Source organism: Thamnophis sirtalis, unplaced genomic scaffold (genome assembly GCF_051295495.1).
Source record: "Thamnophis sirtalis isolate CommonGarterSnake01/CBP01778 unplaced genomic scaffold, rThaSir2_p1.2 scaffold_11, whole genome shotgun sequence".
In the NCBI taxonomy this organism is placed as follows: domain Eukaryota; kingdom Metazoa; phylum Chordata; class Lepidosauria; order Squamata; family Natricidae; genus Thamnophis; species Thamnophis sirtalis.
The window spans coordinates 39610723-39617718 of NW_028261391.1; positions in this window are offsets into that span (position 1 = coordinate 39610723).

Sequence of the window (6996 nt, forward strand, 5' to 3'; positions counted from 1 at the left end):
GAAAGGGGCTTTTACTGACAGGTGGCTGCACACGTCACTAATGGGTCAGGAAATCTGCCCTGTGCCATAGAGACTCGCCCTGTTCCCTTTATCTGTTTCAGTTAGATTATTTGCCTCGATCGGTACCAAGGGCCATTTGTTACTCTTTCAGCCAGTGCCTTGTTCTCTATTTACTTTTTGATGGTAGTTTTCATGACTAATTGAAAGATTGGCATTAAGCTGATCTTCGCAAGCACCAGTCTAGAAAGAAATGTTGGTTGTACTGTAAAAATAGACGTATTTAATGTTAAAACTAATGCTAGGTGCCATTCTCTTTTCATAATGTAGTTAACTGTTGCAGTTTGAATGTAAAGATAAAGGTAAATGCTCCCCTCGCATATATGTGCTAGTCATTCCTGACTCTAGGGGGCGGTGCTCATCTCTGTTTCAAAGCTGAAGAACCAGTGCTGTCCAAAGACGTCTCCGTGGTCATATGCCTGGCATGACTAAACGCCGCCTGAATATTTGCCGGCTGAAGAACTGCTGCTGATTGGCTAAGACGCAAGCAACCGCTTGGCGGGAGAACACAGCCTCACCATTGGGCCACCCGTCTGACAGCTCTTTATATAGCAGCTGTCAGATGGCTGAACCAATGGCGAGGTTGTGTTCTCCTGCCAAGCAGCTGTTGTTGTTGCCGGTTCGGAGTTTGCCTTGTTACTTGCCTTGTTAATGTTAGCAATAAAGGTTGTTATTATTCACAATCTGCCTTGCCTCAGTTCCTGCCTGCCTAGTTCTCCATACAGAGCAGTTCTTATTTTTTTTACGTGCTTTCGAACTGCTAGGTTGGCAGAAGCTGGGACAAGTAATGAGAGCTCACTTCATTACAAGGTGCTAGGGATTCAAACCACCAAACTGCCGACCTTTCTAATCGACAAGCTCAGCATCTTAGCTACTGAGCCACCACATTTGAATGTAGTTTACTACTAATACTACAGATTAGCATGGAGGTAGTATGATTAGACAGACTTTGATTTTAACCATATCCTCATGTTCCAGTAAGGTGTTAGTATTGAAAATATTTTCTACTGAAATACTTGAAATGATGAAAACTAAGATTTATAAAATAAATAATACCATGACCTTTATTTAAATATACATTGCTAAAAACATCATTCTAATTAAATCCCAGAAGCCTTAATCAGAAATAATGGCATATTCATTTTTCTGTTTAAAATTATTATTATCCTGTTTTTCTTTTTTTTTAAAAAAAAATAGCAGTATCCAAAAGAACAAGAGTTCAAAAGTTTTTCAGCTAGAAACCAAGTAGGAAATGGGGAAATATTGACTGCCAGGAAATTCCACATTTCTCATGGCCAGTCACCCTACCTATAATGCAGAGCTGTGTGATAATATGACATTAATCACCAGTGACTGGATTTCATCCTGTTTTCTTGATAATGAAAATGACTTTATCCAGAATACACCTCTTGTACTAACTGATGATTACAGTGTGATTTTTTTGCTATTTTATGATCTAGAGACCGAAGGGTGAATGTTATGTTTTCTCATTGGGTGTCATGGCAAAGATGAAAAAGTCAGGTCAATAAAAACTAAACATTTTTTTTCTTCTGTTCAATTGTGTTCAATTCTCAGAGACTGTCTGGACAAGTCCCTGCAATTTTCTTAGCAAGGTTTTTCAGAAGTGATTTGCCTCTTTCCCAGGACCGAAAGAACATTATGGTCCAAGGTTACTGGCTTGTGCCTAAGGTGAGACTAGAATTTGAACTCATGGTCTCCTGGTATTCCAGTTTGGTGCCTTAACTATTACAGCAATCTGGCTCTCTAAACCTAATTTAGTAGTAATCAAATGAAAATTATTATAAAATAACTTTTCTGTGAATGTATTTATTTTTTAAATTTATAAGCCACTAATCCCGCTCTCCAAAGACAGAATCAGATCCTAGGATTTTGGAAGATGCAAACCAGTGATTCTTTACTAAGATTCTTAAGGCAAAACTATAATGAATGTTTTCCTTCCATCTATTTTGTTGGCAAAAGTATAATGAATGTTTTCCTTCCGTCTATTTTGTTCTTCTATTCCTCAAACAAAAGTCATAATGATTGCATATATGCGTGCATATTTACCATTATCTGAGATTGGTCAGGATGTAGGTTTTTGAGAAAGCCTGAGAACCCCATCATGTGAAGTGTGGTTATTTATAAGCAGAGTGGTGGAACTAGTGAGGCCCAGCACCTTGCACCAGTATGAATATGGGCCCCTGATTTTTCTTTAGAGTAGAAGCACCCCATATTACCCTCTTCCATACTCACTCTGCTGGTGGTGGTTGTCCCTTGATTTCTGCCACTCCAGACATACATTCATGCCATCCCGTTTTATTTCATTTTATTATTTTGCTTTTTACAAGTTCATTGGCAAAAGGCCTTTTTTCTCTACAAGCTCCTTGATGAAAAATAAAAAGAGCCTTCCTTCCTTCCTTCCTTCCTTCCTTCCTTCCTTCCTTCCTTCCTTCCTTCCTTCCTTCCTTCCTTCCTTCCTTGACATGACTTGAAACATCTGGAGAAAAAAAATGGCATGCCTGTTACTCTGCTGGCTTGAATCAATGTACCTAAATACACATGCTGGGTGAGGGTGGACAAAGGAATAGAAGCCTTTGTAATTTCTTCTTTTTCTTATGGGAACAGAGGTTTCTATCTAAACTTATGATTGCAAACTTATGGCACGCATGCTAGAGGTGGCATGCAGCACCCTCTCTGTGGGCACGTGAGCCATTGCCTCAGCTTAGCCCGGCCGCGTATGCACACAATGCCTCCCGCCAGCCAGCTGGTCTTCAGGTCTCTGCTGCGCATGCACAGGGTGCATGCAGGGGCCCATGTACACATACGTTGGGAGTAGGGCACGTGGCGGAAGCACACAAACATTGCCTTTTGGGAGATTCTGGGCACATTTGCGCATGCACACATACACTTTGGGCACTCGGACCAGAAAAGGTTAGCCATTGCTGATCTATACTGATGATATGTGTTCACTGGAAAGGAATGTCTTGCTGTGTTGTTGTTGTTTTTTACAAATCAGCTGCAACTTCCAAGACATCTTGGTGAACTATCTGAAGCTTATAGAATTCCCAGAACTGCATCCCTTCTGATTCAGGTAGGGATAAAATGCAGGTAGGAGGGACAGAAGAGTTGCTAGAGAAGTAATAGCCAACCGGACAAGGAGGAACACTGACAGAGTGTTCACATTATTGTGTGATAGAACAGCATCAGTCACTCATTCACAGGCACAAGGTCTAAATTGCAGAACCAATTAACAGCACTAATAGCCCTTGCCTAAATTAATCTTTGAGACAAAAGGAAAGAGAAGTGGAAGTGCTATTAGCAAATCAAGCTGTACCATCCCTGCTTTATTGCAGGAATCTAAGTGTCTGTATTTGGCTATTATGAACTGACTGCAATTACGGTCCTCATTTAAAATGATTAAGTGGTTATAATTATTTTTCAATTAAAACTTAGATCTTCTATTTATGCAACACCACAGGCTTCAATTAAACTTCTCTCTCTTTCTCTGTCTAAAAAAAAAAAAGAGACCACTTTGCAAAGGAGCCGAGTCCTAGATTCTTCTCCAACCATTAAGAGCCAAATAGGAAGCTCACAGAACTTCTGTTTATATCTCTCCATTTCCCTTGAAGTAGAGCAGGCTGGTGGGGATTAACTTGCACTTGTAGTATTTGCAGCAGGGCAAACCTTCAAAGATACAAATCCCAGAGGCACGCTGGGCAATTCTGTATTGCTTCTTTCTGCTAAATATGGCTGCAGCAATTGCTCATATACCAGCTATTTGGATCAAAATGAATGAATCATATATCCTTATTTAGATGGGAAATGGGGTATTTACAGAAAACAGTCTTATACTAGGTCAGGCTATTTGTTCATCACTTCCTTCTCTTCGGATTGGTAGCTATTTTGCAGCTCTCAAATAAACTCATCTCCATTATATGCTGTTTAATCCTTTTTAGGAGAAGAGTACCATATCCTGAATTTCAGTTTCTTAACATGCAAGATGTGTGATCTATGGTTCCACCAATATAATTGTTAGAATTTTCATCACGTTTTTTTTTATAAACTGCATGATTGAATATGAGTACTGCAAAATAAATAACAAAAATGGTTATTACAACTTTCTTATCCCATTTAGCTACCAGAGTGTGAAAATTGGACAAAACAAGAGGATATTTCCTATTTGGACAAATATAGTCTGATACAAATAGGATGACTGGGAAAAAGATCAAGGCAAACCTAGAAAATCCTATATGTGGGAACAAATAAATAAGGATATAGAACAAACTTTGAAACAGACAGCATTCATCATGATTACTAGTATAATAACATATTCTTCCAAGGTGCTAAGGAATATAAAAGTGTTATATTCTGGAGCCTTATTTAAAACAGCTATTGTGGTTTGAAGTGACTGAACTGATCAGAACTTCCATGTGCCCTGAGCCATTTAGCCCAGAACTCAAGTTGAGGAAGGAATGGCAATATGGCTTCAATCCATGGACGCCTGGAAGTCTCCAAGGTCCTTGCAAGTTTTAAACTTTTGTGCTTTTATTTAACAAAAGTTGTCACAGATAGACAAAGATTTTGGAAGATTTAAAGGTGCCATTGTCCTTGCCTGCATTTTCCCCCCCTGCATTCCAGAAGAAACTTGGCAAGTGAGTTTCCAGGGTAGGAGATGCAAGGAGGGATGTCCAAGTCAGGAATTCTACCCTAAATCAAATATTTAACTAAACCAGAAAATAATTCAGGTTGTATAATACATGTGCATTTTTCAGTCAAGTACTGTGAGCTACCAAATTTTAATAGCTTTATTAGCTTTTCTAGGATCTATGTTGAGAAAATCTTTGAATGTCTTCAGTCCATCTACATAGGAGGTTTCTGCATATCTGAATGCAGAATGCCCACTTGGTGGAGAAAATAAATATAGCATATAAAATGCACCCTATTTCTCCTTGTCTTTTAGACTTGAGCAGGTCAAACCAACTCCTATCTTTGTCAAATTCTATCAGACACATATTGACACACACACACACACACACACACACACACACACACACAAACAAACTTAAACAAAAGACTTGGAAATCCCATCCAAAGCAAAGAATGGAAGTTTCCTCACCAGCTCACAATACAGCCCAAGCACTAATAAAAAAATTCCATCATAGTAATAAGTTGAAAAACTTCAACTCACCAGCTGACAATACAGCACAAGCTCTAATAAAATAATTTCAACATAGTAATATTGAAAAACCTCAACCTTCCATCTTCAATCATCCTGATGACCTCAACATTCCACTCCCTTAACAATGGACTTCTCCAGCTCTTCTGCCATTCCTGAAAGTTTTGTCTAATAATAGAGCTATCTTCAGGTACAAGACAAGGACCTGCCTTGCTTCTACCTAACTGGATAACCAATCATATCCCTAGAAGTTCCTGTCTTGCAGCCTTTAATTTCTGTAAAAAATATTTGATTTCCCATTGTTTAGTCCTTTCCTTATAATCAAGAACACATTTATTGTTGCAATAAATATGGTTCTTATTCCTCAGTGTTGTGCTCTGTACTTCTGAATTTTCTATGGCACACCTTATGTGCCCAGGGGGCTTAGGAACCAAAGTAAATTAACTATCAGTTAATATAAGAACTATCAGTTCCCATTCCAGTGTTGGAGGTAGCTTTCTTTTAGAGATGTAGAGATGGGTTGAATCCCATTACTGGGAACTCCACTCTCATCCTTTTTCTTAAGCTCTTGAAAAGTGCCATGCTACTTTATAAGAAAAGTCCTGGAGCTGTTCTCCTAGTGACTCCTGTAAACAGCAGTTGATTGAAGTTTCCTTTCCTAGTGTCCATACTTTCTATTTTGCATACTAGTTAGTTAGAGGGAAATGCTGACCTGGTTCAGGAGAGACAATGGAACATAACAGGAAATTAAAGTGGCTATGCAAAGCTGCTGTGGATTTGAGTGATTAGACCAATGGGTTTGTGAATATGCCTTTCTGTTATGACCCTCCTCGTCCCACACCAACACACACTCTGAGCCAAAGATAAGCTACAGCATTTAATTAACAGACAGACAGGTCTTTGGCAGCAAACCGGCACAGACAAGCTTGGGCAGCAATCCAGCACAGATAAGCTGTGGCAGCAATCCAGCCTGCCAAGCTCACAATAATGTTCTCCGACATTAGTTCCTGCGTTGACTTCTGCAAAAGGAGTATGTGCACAAGCAGTCCTTTTATAGTCTAGAGAGGAGCCTAATGACCACCAGCTGAATGCAATTATCTCCTGTAATTGCGTAATTGTTCCTTACGCCTATTAGCTCTCTGGTGCTGGGCATTTAGGAACAACTCCCTTGGCTCCTCCCCACTGGTCCAAGGCTCAGGCACCTCCTAGTGGCCAACCAGCCTCTCTGCACCCTGCTTGGAGTCGGAACCCTGTCCAGGGTCCTCCACATCCTCCAGAGCTGACTCATAGGGCCCCTCACTGTCGGAGTCTGGTGGCAGCTCCAACGGCTCCTGCTGGGCCACAACACCTTTCTATATTGAAGTTGCTTCCCATTTGTTTCATTTCAAGTCCTTAGGAAGTCCTCCGGAAGCCAAGTAATTGTGTTTGCAAATGAGAAACTTTCCTAAGAGGTTAAGAATTTGCCAATATACTAAAATCGTTTTAATTCCTCTGCTCTGTAAACATGAAAGCGATATGCATTTCAAGCAAGAAACAACTTGTATTCAGTTCAACAATTTGACTTTGTCTGCTTGTGTAGTTGCATAAATACATTGGGTATATTGAGAGGACAGAAATGTATTTTGAAATGGGAATGAGGCAATAGGATAGGAAAATTGTATTTTCTATTTATCTGTATCCCCACCTTGTTTTTGTTGGTCCCTGCAAAATTTTAATGCGTTACTAACATCAACAATATATTCTTTGAGACAAGAAAATATGCT